Source organism: Artemia sp. Qi Xiang Cuo, chromosome 19 (genome assembly GCF_049724085.1).
Source record: "Artemia sp. Qi Xiang Cuo chromosome 19, ASM4972408v1, whole genome shotgun sequence".
NCBI classification, from domain to species: Eukaryota; Metazoa; Arthropoda; class Branchiopoda; order Anostraca; family Artemiidae; genus Artemia; species Artemia sp. Qi Xiang Cuo.
In genome coordinates this window covers 41588021-41601355 of record NC_142812.1, presented here as the reverse complement: position 1 = coordinate 41601355, position 13335 = coordinate 41588021, and the positions used below count along the sequence as shown (strand labels likewise).

At 35.0% G+C, this 13335-nt stretch overlaps 1 protein-coding gene across 1 annotated transcript in view; it reads right to left on the bottom strand.

The window, feature by feature from the left end:
- The window catches only part of LOC148940850 (multicopper oxidase 3-like), a 125738-nt gene extending 115820 nt beyond the window's left edge, over positions 1 to 9918 (bottom strand). Inside the window, exon 1 of the mRNA XM_089105696.1 lies at positions 9879 to 9918. The gene's annotated coding sequence lies outside the window, so the exon portion shown is untranslated. The remainder of the gene's footprint in view (positions 1 to 9878) is intronic.
- Between the last annotated feature and the right edge of the window lie 3417 nt (positions 9919 to 13335).

Genomic DNA, 13335 nt, shown 5'->3' with positions numbered 1-13335 from the left:
CAAACACACACCACACACCACACACCACACACCACACACACACATACACACACACCACACACACACACACACACACCACACACACACACACACACACACACACACACACACACACACACACACACCACACACACACACACACACACACACACACACACACACACACACACACACACACACACCACACACACCACACACACACACACACACCACACACGTGTTTTTACTTTTGTCAAGTGAAATACTGTCAAGTGAGGAAAAATCATTATTTGAAGCTGACTTCGGAATGGTAACTGTGATTTAGGTTAATATCAATGGTAAAAGTTTATTGCAAAAACACATTTTTAGGAATTTCGAAGGCAGTAACTGTGTATATATTTATTTTTTGTCAGGAACGGCACCATACTTTATTTTGAAAATTGGCACAATGAGATTTTCTAACCTAAAAACAATTTAGATTAGTCATACATTTAGGACAAATTTTTTGGAGCATTGGTAAATATAGAGCATGATAAACATGTTTCATGTGAATGACATCACAATCATATGCATTTAATTATTTTTCTTTGTCTCCTGTAAAAGTGGTCAATGAATTTAACGCAATTGCATAAGACATCGCCCGTCGACCCATTACAGGAAATAAAAGCGAAATTTTTCGCTTCGTGAAGTAAAACCATGATTCAAATAGAAATGTATCCGCTGAATTAAAGAACAAATAATCAAGGCTTGTCAATACCCACAGTTTTTGTGTAATTGTTTGTTTGTTTTTACAAACTTAGTTAATTAGGAAAAATTTGGAGATTTTGGATTTTAAGATATTCAAATCTTTATTTTAAATTGAATAGTAGTATTCCTAGAATCTATTTAAAGTCATCCCTAGAAAATTAAAATGGGATATTGAAGTCATCCCTATCCCTTTTGCCATAGGATTTTAAAGTTTTACATGGGAAAAACTTTTACCACAAGAAAAATAGCATAGAATTTTAAAGTCATTCATAGGAAAAATAACATAGGATTTTAAAGACATCCATAGGAAAAAAATAGAATAGGATTTTAAAGACACTCCCAGATGTTCCAGTATTTTTTTAAGATTGGCACGATTACGAGCGGGTGGCAGGCTCCCCTGGATTTTCAGATGTTCTATTATTTCTTCAGTATTAAAAAGAGTTCAGTGTCTCAACATAAAAATGGATGGTTATACATTATTAGATATTGAAAGTGTTAGCGAAATGGAACCTAGAGTTAAAGTAGCAGTGGAAGTTACAAGGGGTTGCCGAATTACCTCAGCATAGGACAAGATATAGAGGTTCGTGGTGCTAATGACACCATACTACCAATTCTTTGGGGATTTTCTATGTGACCCCAGACAAATTTAGAATCAGTTTAAAAAAAAATCTGCAGTGCGTTAATATGGATGAACATGTTGAGTTAGAAATATCTTTTTATTGTGACTGTTTTATGTGTAATGGTCATTATCATGATTTCGACCATCCTTAAAAACCTACTACAACATATTGAAACACTGTGGACTCTAGAATAGCCGAGAAGAATCTGGAGGAAATGAGGAGAAAAATCTTGCTTGATATGGAGATATCTCAAAATATACTATAAAAGACAGTGATGAAAACTCAAAGAAAAAGGTCTATAATGCAAGACGTAACACTGAATATTGTGTTGAATATGATCTAAGAGAAGAGAAAAAGTGGCCCTTCAAGAAAGAAACTAAGGGGTTATTCTACGGAATGCAATTTAAACATCGAAAATCGTTCCGGAAGAACTCTCATGTACCATTTTACGATAAATCTCATTATTGATATGCTTGGCAAGTTTTGTACCTTAATCTTACAATAAATTTGTTTTTAATATTGATTTTGTCTTACTCGATGAGTATTTATCTACAAGAATAGTTTGGGATCGAATAGACCACCCCTTGTGGTGTTAACCCTCCCCCTGTCGTCCATAACTCGCAGTGAGATCCCAATCGGTCCAAAAGGTTCTCCAATCTGTGTGTGGGGTGCAGCAGGGGAGTTCAGTCAGTGTCCACTCGTTCCGGGGAGGGGATCTGGACTTCGGCTACGCGTGAAAGAAGGTTAAAAATTGTCTTGCTCGGGATATTTAACAAATAGCAATAATAGGGAATTAACAGGGGAAGTCAGAGAAGTAGAGCTCCTAGCCCCTCGCACATATGCAGTGCGGTCCCTGTTTCTAGGTGTTATGACACAATTGTGTTTCAGTATTCTTATATGAGTAATCGCAGTGTGTGTAAGTGTAGATAATTTAACTATTATTTATATTTTATGATTATGCCTATGAACTGATTATGATTATGCCTCTGTACAATTTTCTCCCTTAATGCTTAATAATAGTTATTTTACTATATCAAAACTCTCTATAACGTTATTTTAGTTTCTCGATCAATTCCAGTCAGTACGTCATATTAGTCAGGTCAAAGCCTAAGGCATGCTACCCAAGTTTATTTATCTTAGGACCGTAACTATACACCCTATAAAGGGAGTAATAAAGTACCAACTTACAACACCTGAAAACCCGGGGAGCCTGCCACCCACTCGGAATCTTGCCAATATTGAAAAATGCTGGAACACCTGGGAGTCTCTTTAACATCCTATGCTATTCTTCCTATGGATGACTTTAAAATCCTATGTTTTTTTCCTATGGATGACTTTAAAATCCTATAGGAAAAGGAATAGGGTGAACTTTATAATCCCGTTTTAATTTCCTAGGGATGACTTTAAATAGATTGAGGGGATACTACTTTGAATTGTTTTTAGTCTGAAAAACGCAATTCATAAATAATGAAGCCAAAATTATTGGTAATAGAAAGATACTAATTACACTATTACTATTTATCATTTAAAATGTAGTATAATATTTCTATAACATCAGAAAATCCTCCTAGAAATGTAAAGCCTGTTATATTTTAAATTTTACTCCAAAATATGCTGAAGCAGAAACTTACAACGGGTTTCCTTAAGCTATGCAAGAAACGACATAAAATGTTAATGTCCATAAGCTAGAACGTGTAATTAAAACTGCTCTACCAAAGTTATTAATTCAGTCAGATTGTTTTTTATTGTTAACTGATTTTAGAACTATATAAGGATTTTTACATGTCTGAAACACCTAGTTTTAACAAAAACCTTCAGAAAACCTACTAAACAAAATGCGCCCCCTAATCCCCCCCCACTACACTTTGAAATGTATATTTTTGGTATTTATATTGAAAAAAATTGCCCCCCCCTCTAATTTGTATGAATTGGCACTCTGATTTGGAAAAAACAAATTCTCCTCCCCAGTCTAATTTTTATGAATTTACGATATGTTCTTGAATTAAGGTTCAAATCCAAGAAAGATTCAAAGATTATATTTCACAGCCATTTTGATAAGTTTTTATAGCAAGGATAGGTTTTATTTATAAGATAAGCTAGGATAAGTTTTAGGATAAGCAATTATGATAAGATTTATCGTTTGTCCAGGTGATTTTTTCTTCTTTTTAGTCGCCACTTAAATATACAATCTGATAGAAGTTATCACCCATGGCTGCATTCAGACAAGTATATAAGCTAGGGTACAGAGTGAAGCTCCTAACCCCAAATAATCACTATTTTATAAATATTCACGTAAAATACTCTATATCTTATGTACTTCACGCGTTTCACTATTTGGGGAGCACCCCTACCGAAATTTGTCTCTGGACAAATTTCTGCTCGGGAGGCTGACCAAGCTCGTAACTATATTTCAAGTTGTTTTACAACCTATTTCTATCATTAAATTTATTTCCGAACCAGTTATCCCGAAAGTTGTTTAACAACCCAGTTGTTTTACAACCTATTCCCATCATTAAATTTATTTCCTAACCAATTATTATATTTTAAAATTATGGACTTGCTCAGAGAGATGGGATTAAGTCAATTAAGGCTGTAATCAGATCAAAAAGTTTGTGAGCCGATATAAATCAACCAGCTTCTATTAGTATCTATTTGCTTACATTCTCCCAATAAAACAATTCTTAATGACAATTTTTGTTTTACACTTTTTAGTTTTCACAACGACCACTACAATTTCTAAATTAGATTTTTAACCGTTAGTCTTTTTCTTCATATCCCCTTTCCTAGTCTGTCTGGTAAAGCTTAATCGATAAAGAGGCTTAAACTTGACTCTACCTAAGTATATTTTGATATTTACTTCACGGTTAACCAATTTTCCTTAGAAAGAAAGCGAACGTGTTGAGTAAGGTGAACACTTAGCATATAGAATCAGAATATTTCAAAGGTTTGCAAGCTAGGTACATTTTAATCTTCCCAGAGGGTGCAAGTGGTCTTATGTGGTATCTCTTGCGGATACCCAGACCCTTCTCCCTCTCACTGAGTGTAAGACTGATGTCTCCGAGTCATATATCTGATCGATGACCAGATGCGAATTTGTTTGCTTTGCAACATCAGACATGTACCCCAAACAAGTAATAACAGTTCAGTTGCGTCTGATATGAAGTAAAGAGGAGGTAAATCTACTCGCTCCTCTCCATAAGAAAAATAATCATAGATTTTGTGATTTCTTCAATATTTTTCAATAAATTGCCTAATCTAACTTTATTTTGACAAATTTGATCCACCTCTCCCGGTAAGTACAAGGTGGGTGGCCCTGGGCCTACCCCCCCCCCCCCCAAAATACTCCAATTTTTGGGTCCTCATTATTAAAATTTTTAAAGATATTTTCAATAGTCCCCCCAAACCAAAAAATAATCCTTCGTTCGTGCCTAAATTCGCCCTTCCCAAGGTTAATTTTAAGCTTTGTAAGACTTTTAAATGCGATACTTTCTGGAGACTGTATATTTTTTGTCGGCTTTCGACGTGAGAAACAGCTATAACCAAGCCTTAAGTAACTTACATAACAAAACGAGCATCCACAATTTGATTCCACCACACCTACGGTTTTCACCAAGGTGTCTGAAATCATGGACTTTCTGAAATCACGGAGACCAAATGGCGCGTGCCAGGCGTGGCGGAACTGTCCCAAGCAGCGCGGGGACTGAGCCACATGTGGTGGAACTGTGTGGCATATGCGTTACTAAGAGATGTACATCATGCGGTAGAAAATGGGCGAACCTGATAGTTTGTTACCAGTCTGTATAGTCATTATAGTTTGAATATTACCTAAACAGCGACAAAACGGTTCAGTCCTTTCAGACAACAAGCGCAAATCAGACACCAGAAGGTTGGGGACATTGTCTTTTCTCCACTGGCCGGTTTTATTTTTACACAAATGTAATGTTTCTAATTCTAATGTTTTAACTCTATTTACAAATGTTCAGTCCCAGAAATAGCTACCGAGAAAGTATTCTTCAGCAGTTCCTTATTTGCGATTTTTTTTTTATTCCTTTGGGCTATCACTTCCAAAATCAGCTTTATACGAATCCAGAATAATTATGGCAATCTTTACAGAATTCTAAGAAGAAATAAATAAAAAAAAAACTGTTCTTGTCTGTAAAATCAGATTTTAGTGAGACAATACAGAACAAATATTTTGATAAATAAAGCACAAATACTTATCTTACTTTCACTCCATTTGACTGTTTAGCCCTAGTGCATGCACATGTTACCTTATACAAAACGCTAAGCAAAACATTTTTGCATCCTGACTGCATACAATTATGTTGACAATAGAAAAAAACATATGTTTTTAGTTGGTATTGATGAGCTGGTAAAACAATGCATATGAGATTTTTAGAAGCCAATCAGATCAAACCAGCTTTTGCATTTTTTCTGTTTTGTTTTTTTAGGTTTGGCATCAAATTGCTCGGTTCATTCTTAAAAAACCAAATATTCAAACAATGAAAAAAAAAAAAAAAAACGAGGAGTATATTTAATTATTGAAAAAATTATGAAAAGGAAAAATATTTTTGGCTCAGAATTCCGCTAATTCATCTTCGTTTATCTTATCATTAAGTAAAAAAACAACTTTCTTCAATTGAAAGTAAAGAGCAAAATTAAACCTTAAACCGAAAAGAAATTATTCTGTATGTAAGGGGAGGCCTTCCTCAGACCTCGATCTTTACGCTAAAATTCAACTTTTTGTTCTCATTCTTTAAAAATGACTCCTCAACACAAGGGTGGTTGACATTGAATGAGTAGTATTTTAAAGAGCTTGAAACTTTAGCGTAAAAAGCGAGGGTTGGGGAAGGTGCACCCCCCTCATATAATTAATTATTTTTTTTTTTACCATTCAATTTCTGTTCGCTTGTCAAATCATGTCCGGAAATCCGCCTCCACCTTCTGTCGAATATTTTTCCATGAAATTACCCCTACTAAAATTCCTCCCACCGGAAATTTCCACATATTTCCCAATAACAAATGCTATATGTAAACAATGGGCAAAGTACGTAGTTTACAGCACCCAGGGGGGCTATGTCATCCCTAGAGGCATAGTTATTGAACCTTTCAACTATGTTAAAACAAATGTCTAGCTTAATATTTTTACGGGGGGGAGTCCCCCTGAAAATATATGTAGACTTTCCAATTACAAAAAATATACGCAAACAAAGGGCAAATTCCAAAAATTTCTGCCCATTCCACAGGTGCTGTGGGGGGGGAGTGATTTAATTCCCAAAGGTATAGTCATTAGTTCTTTCAACTATGCTGAACAAAAGGCCAACTCAAAATTTGATCGGACGACTTCGAGGAAAAAAGGGGCGTGGGAGGGGGATAGTTGTTCTCCAACTATTTTGTAGACTTGAGAAGGAGACTAAAAGTCTTAATTTCCGTTAGAAATGAGCCCTCTCCCAATATTCAAGAACCATTGGTTCGATACGATCACCCCTGGGAAAAAAACAGCAAATAAATACGTAACCGTGATCTTCTGGCAAAATATACAAAATTATATATTTTTGCCGATGGGAGCTTTAAACCTCTACAATAGGGTTCGCTGATATGCTTAATCTGACGGTATAATTTTCATTAAGATTCCTTGATCTTTTGGGGATATTTCAACCTTTTTCAAAAACAAGGCAAATTTATGGGGCTCGTAGCTTTGATGGGTAACACTAAACTTAATGGATGTTATTTATTTGGAATCAAACAGTTCATGGTAACGAACTGTAAGTAAGGATTGACCTGGCTCAAAAGTAACCGAAACTCTAAAAAACTGAATTTTGATACCAATAGATATATCAAAAGAATCAACTTTTTATGCTGATTTCAAATATATAAGTTTTATTAAGTTTCATCTTACTCATCAAAGGTTACGAGCCTGAGAAAATTTGTTATTTTCGAAAAAAGGAGGAAACACCCCTTAAAAGTAATAGAATCTTAATGACACCATCAGATTCAGCGTATCAGAGAACCCTACTATAGAGGTTCTATCTTTGGAATTTTGTATTTTTTGTCAGAAGAAAGATCACGGAGGCTTGTTCATTTTTTTTTTTTTTTTTTTTTTTTTTTTTTTTTTTTTAGGGGTGATAGTATCAACCCAGAGGTCCTAGAATATCAAGAGAAGGCTCATTTGAAAGGATATTAAAAGTTCTAGTGAGCTTTTTAAGTGACAAAAAAGATTGGAAGACAACTGGACCCCCTCCCATGGCCATTTTCTCCCCAAAATTATCTGATCAAAAGTTTGAGATAGCTATTTTGCTCTGTATAGTTGGAAGATCAAATAATTATGTCTTTAGATGTAAAATGACCCCCCAAAGTCTGTGGGGAGAGGCCTGTAAGTTATGAAATTTGCCCATTGTTTACGTATATCATTTGTTATTGGGAAGTATACAGACATTTTTTTTAAGGGGGTGGGTGTGCTTGGGTCGGATTTCTATGGTTAGAATATTCCTTGGGGAGGGATTTTTTTTGGGGGGGGGGGGGAATATTCAAGGGGAAATATGAAACTGGGAAATTGACAGAATTACTATACGAAACTCTTTTTAATTGCTTAAATTCTCTTTGCCAAATTTTTCTTGTGGAGATGTTCCAGGGGATTATCCAGGGGCTTTCTCCAGCGTGTTTTGTTTTCTGAAAAATAATTTCCACAGATGGGGGTATTTCTAGAGTGATCAAGAAACCTATTAGAGATTAAAGTCTTATTCAAATGAATGAATGCTAAGGATAATTTTTCAGGCTGAATCGTCCGCAAGCAATTTTACATTGAGGGGGGATTCTCAGCGCAGATAGAACTGTCTGGAGGGAATTTGAAGGGGGCGGGGGGCACTTCCTGCTGGATATATTTTCCATGGAGGAGTTTTCTGTGATGAGGAGGGGTATGTTTCATAAAGGGTGAGCCAGATTTACCGGCATTATTTGAAAAACGAACAGAAATTATTCTATATATGGAGGGTTGCCCCCTCCTCAATACCTTACCTTTACGCTAAAGTGGGACTGTTTAATAAAATGAAACACGGGGGATGTTTAATCAGAATATGAAGCTTTTTTAAAAGTGCGAACAGTTTTAGCGTAAAGACCTAGAAGGGAGCAACCCTTCATATATGGAATAAGTCTGCCAAAATTAATATGCAAATTGTGTGTTAAATTTTCATGTACGGTGAGCCAAATTTGAACCTGCATTATATTGAAAAACGTTCAGAAATTAAATAAAAAAAAAACAGACTTCTTTTGACTGAAAGTACGGAGCAACTCAAACTCTCGCTCCTTACGCCAAAATTTGTATTGTTTTAAAAAGTAGAGTTGCGACAAAGAGTCAAAATCTAGCGTAAAGAGCGAGGCGTTGAGGAGGGGACAGCCTTTTTCATATACGGAATAATTTCTGTTCGTTTTAAGTTTTAATGTCGCTCCCTAATTTCAGTTAAAAAGGTGTTTTTTTTGTTTAATCAGCATAAAAAAAAAAAAATTCTGTTGGTGTATTTATTGATACAAAAATTTCGTTTTTTAGTGTTTCAGCTACTAATTAGCCGAGTCAAATCTCTATTTGAAGAAAGGAGTGACTTATGGATTGGTACTTTATTTGGTGCATGGACGATATTTAATTTAAGCTACGTACTTTCACAATGGGAGGAAAGAATAAAGTAAAGTGAAGTGCTGTTACTAATGATATAAGAAAGTATTTTAAATATTTTGTAGCTGTCTTCAGAATTTTATAGAGTTTCCTTCTGTGGAAGAATAAAATTGTAAACAAGGACCCAAATTTTTTTTAAATCAGTGTATAAAGCCCAACAAAAGGTTTCGTTTTGGTGCTTACAGTTTATGCCATGTAGTTTTTTGAGGTGATGCTGAAAGAGATCTTCAAACAGTTTTGCCCCAACAATGACCCGTTTCGTCTACCTTCTATGAACTTAATATGCCTCTTTATTCGTGACCAGTGGATTATGATACATCAGTAAACCAGTATACTGAACTGAACCGGTTCACTGAACCAAAGAACCAAACTCTCTTTTTTTTTTTCTTTGACGATACACAAGGAAATTTTATCAGCTCATAATCTTTACGAAATAAGTATCAAGTCAACCCTTTTATTTTGTGCACGAGAATAAACTTTTATTTCGAAGATAGGCAAGGCGCATTGATGTAGGTCAAGAAAGGAACTTAAAAAAAAGAAACGGAACTTCGGCAGGAATTTACACAAAACAATATGGAAATAATGTCAAATAGATCATTTTGTTTTGGGGTATGGTGACATATTTTTATTTCAAGAAGAGTGAAGAAGTTGAGATACAGAAAGACAAAGGAACTTAAAAAAAGAAACAAAACACGGATACAATTTAAATAAAAGTAAAAGGGAAGCAATATCAAATACACCGTTTTGTTTTAGGGCGTGACAATATATTTTAATCAATGGAGAGGAAAGAAGTGTTGATACATAAAGAGACAGGACCTTAAAAAAAAAACATAGAATACAAGAGTAATATAACATTAATTACTTACATAAAATGATATTAAAGACTTTGAACACCTTGATAGATGATGTCTGATTGTATAAAATAAACTGCAACATAATTCATAGGAAATAAACTATTTATCTATAACCCGTTACTTTTCCTTATCGTTGTTCGGTTAAGGTAAAAATATCTTATCTCTAGTCTCACTTACAAAAAATTTCGATTCTGCCCTTCTACACGTTTTAAGAATCCTCTAATGTACAAAAGTAAGTAAAAAAAACTTTTTGATCTGTATATTAGTTTGTCCATCTAACTTTTATTCACTTTACATGATTACTTACCGTAATTAAAAAAGCGTATATAGATAAAGTAAAATACCCTTTCTAAAGTGAATTTAGTATAAGCCTTTTCTGTCTAATTACGAACCGTGAATCCTTGAGGTAGAGATTTGAAAACGTTCCCTAGACAAACATGGCAACATTTACAGTATGTTTACCCTGCCAATGTAAGTACAAAGTTTGAGACTTTTCTGACAATTCCACTTATTTTAATGTCTAACAGAGGCGCTTAAAAATTCCAAAAATGTCAGAAAAAAGGGCCTTTGATGGGAGATTAGTACTAATCTCCCAGCCTTCATCTTTTGTCCCGCATTTGAAGCTAAGACCTTATTTACATTTTACTGAAAACTTAATATAATAAAGCATATACCTTGAATTTTTAATGGGATGTAACAGCCCGGGACAACTATATATAACTAGAAAATGAAAATAAAAAATGATCAATAAAGCTAAATTAACAATCTGCACATGATCAATGGACGGAGCAAGGAAGAAGGGACAAGCGAAAACCTAGAATAGTATGTAGATAAAGCAGACTTCCTTTTTCAAGGATATGCTGCCAGCCAATTGCTGCTAGCGCAAAAAGGTTTTTTCAGGCTGTTAAATGATCGGAAAGGGTGACTTTTTACATAATCCCTCTCATTTTGGTGGATTTGGATTTCAGACGTCTATATTGCGGTGTTAATTATCAGTAGAATGTGCATAATTAATTACACCAGTGCTATACACCTTTCCACAGAGAGTAAGTAGCCACTCACTTGTCAAGGCACTCTTAAGTATCAATGAAGTCTATCAAGGCCAGGCGCTCTTGAGAATCAATGAACTGTGTCAATGCCAGGCACTCTTGAGAATCAATGAACTGTATCAAGGCCAGGCGCAACGGAGAATCAATGAACTCTATCAAGGCCAGACGCTCTTGAAAGTCACTGCACTCTCTAGCCTTGAGAGTTAGTGGTGCAATGACTTAGAATGTTACTTTAACTCTGAGAGTTTTATGACTCTCATACATCATTACCTCGTAAAAATTAGAGTGGTTCCAAATTTCATTGCACTGGAGGCAATGAATTCTTACAAAATCGATTCCTTTGGCCTTGAGCGGTGATATAAAAAACTTGAAGTAGAGCTAGTATCACAGATCCACATAGACATTTGACTAGCTAACATTGATTCAAGTTTGAAAAAAAACATTTGAACAGTGATTGAATTGTAAATAGTTATGTCTAGTAAGAGAAGTTACGATATTGATATGGATTCTGATGTACCATTGGGACAGGTTAGTGGTCTAAGTTTTTTGTCGTGTGCTTAGCGGAAGGTATTGTTCTTCATACAGTTATGTTATATCAAAACACATTTACAATCCCTTAGTTACCAAATTCAATTCAATTCAATTCAAACTTTTTATTTCCTCCGAATACGAAGAGTAAAAAAAAATAAATAAAAATAATAACCGCTAATCAACAGGCCATAAAATTATTTTAAACTATATAACAACAAATACGCAAAGGCCTTCAATCAAAATTACCACACAAATTAACACTTCATTCTTCATTCAACTGTGTGTCATATGTCATCTTTAGTTTAAAAAACTCTCCCCTACTAGTTTTTACTGAACCTTTGAATTCAATTCGTGAAATATTTTTTAACTTAGACCTTCAGTGGACAGTAAAGAACAATATAAAAACTAAAAATCACATAAACACTGCCTTTGAGTGGTTTGCGAGCTTAGCCTTTGAGGCTAAGCTGAAATGAAGGGCTATAGTCATAGCCCGTCACCAGACCTCTCAATTTCTTATATGACTTTGGAGTCATCAACATATATTGTATGTAGCTTGCATAGTTTGATAGATTGTTGCTAGTGCTCACCAAAATTCCATTTATGTAGATACATATTTGTTTAAACAAATTGTGTAGTATGCCATTTTCATATGATAATACATCGGTAGCGGTGGGAGCTAGCTTGTCAGACTTTTTCCTTACCACAACTTTTAATTTAATAAATGTGGATGATAAATCTATGAAGTAGTCTTCATTGGAATAAATTTGAAAATGTATGTTTTCAGAGAGTGGTTGTTGTGGGTAGAATTGTTCATAGTATCCATATTTTGCACTGACATCTACACTTTCTGCATTGAAAAAATTTAGTTATGTGGTGGCAGTGGGATGAGATTCCTTGTGAGTTAAATTTGCCATTTCAGTCTACGAAAAGAAATCCTTTTTCTATCTAACATTTTTTCTTCTTGGTTTCTTTTCTTATTCTTCTTCTTTGACAAAAGTGATGTCTTTCGTTTCTGACCTGAGTAGAGACTTAATAGTGATGAGGTGTTTCTCAACCTTTTTAAACCTTTTCAACTTTGTCGTGATTTCAATTGCTTGCCAAGGGATCCTGCGCTGGACCTGAGATTTTGTGAAAAACTTTCTTTAAAATCATTGCCAGCCCCAAATCGTGTAGTGTAGAGCATTCAAATTCCACGGCAACCGGCGCAATATATTTTTTAGCAAGGGGTAGTGCAGAGGGAAACATCTTAGCAAACCAACTGTCAGGACCATGGCCCGACATTGACGAACGACTTTTGTAATAGTTCATCCCATGACCCAATTGTCATGGCTGGAGAATAGTAACATAACAATCAATATCGGGACAAACAAATAGGTTTTTCTATTAGTCATCTCGTTGTTGAATGGGTCTCAAATGACATGTAATCCCGGCCAAACCCTTTGTAATTGCTAGAGGATCATCTAATTCTCTTCTTAATGTTTAGTGACAGAGTTTCAAATACGAAACTTTTACAGGAACATACTGAAGATGCTTTATATTATAGTGATGAACATGTTCATGGGTGGATTTTCGTTCAAGAACACGTAGGAGGGGAACATTTGAATTACCAACTCTCGATGTGTCAACAAAGGACGCATAAAGAAATATACAAGAGTCCGAGGTGAAACCGGGTGGATAATCTGCAAAAATAACACGATTCATCCCACTGACAGTTCCAGCGCTTTTACCACTGATCATATTCTATTTAAAGCCAAGAACATCTTTCAGCTTATCATTGAAATGAATCATTTCGTTGTCAACGGGTGAGCTAATGTAAATCTTGCCGTGTTCCATTGAATAATTAAATTGGAATGTGTCTTTCTTACGAGCAGAGATTTTCTATTGATTGT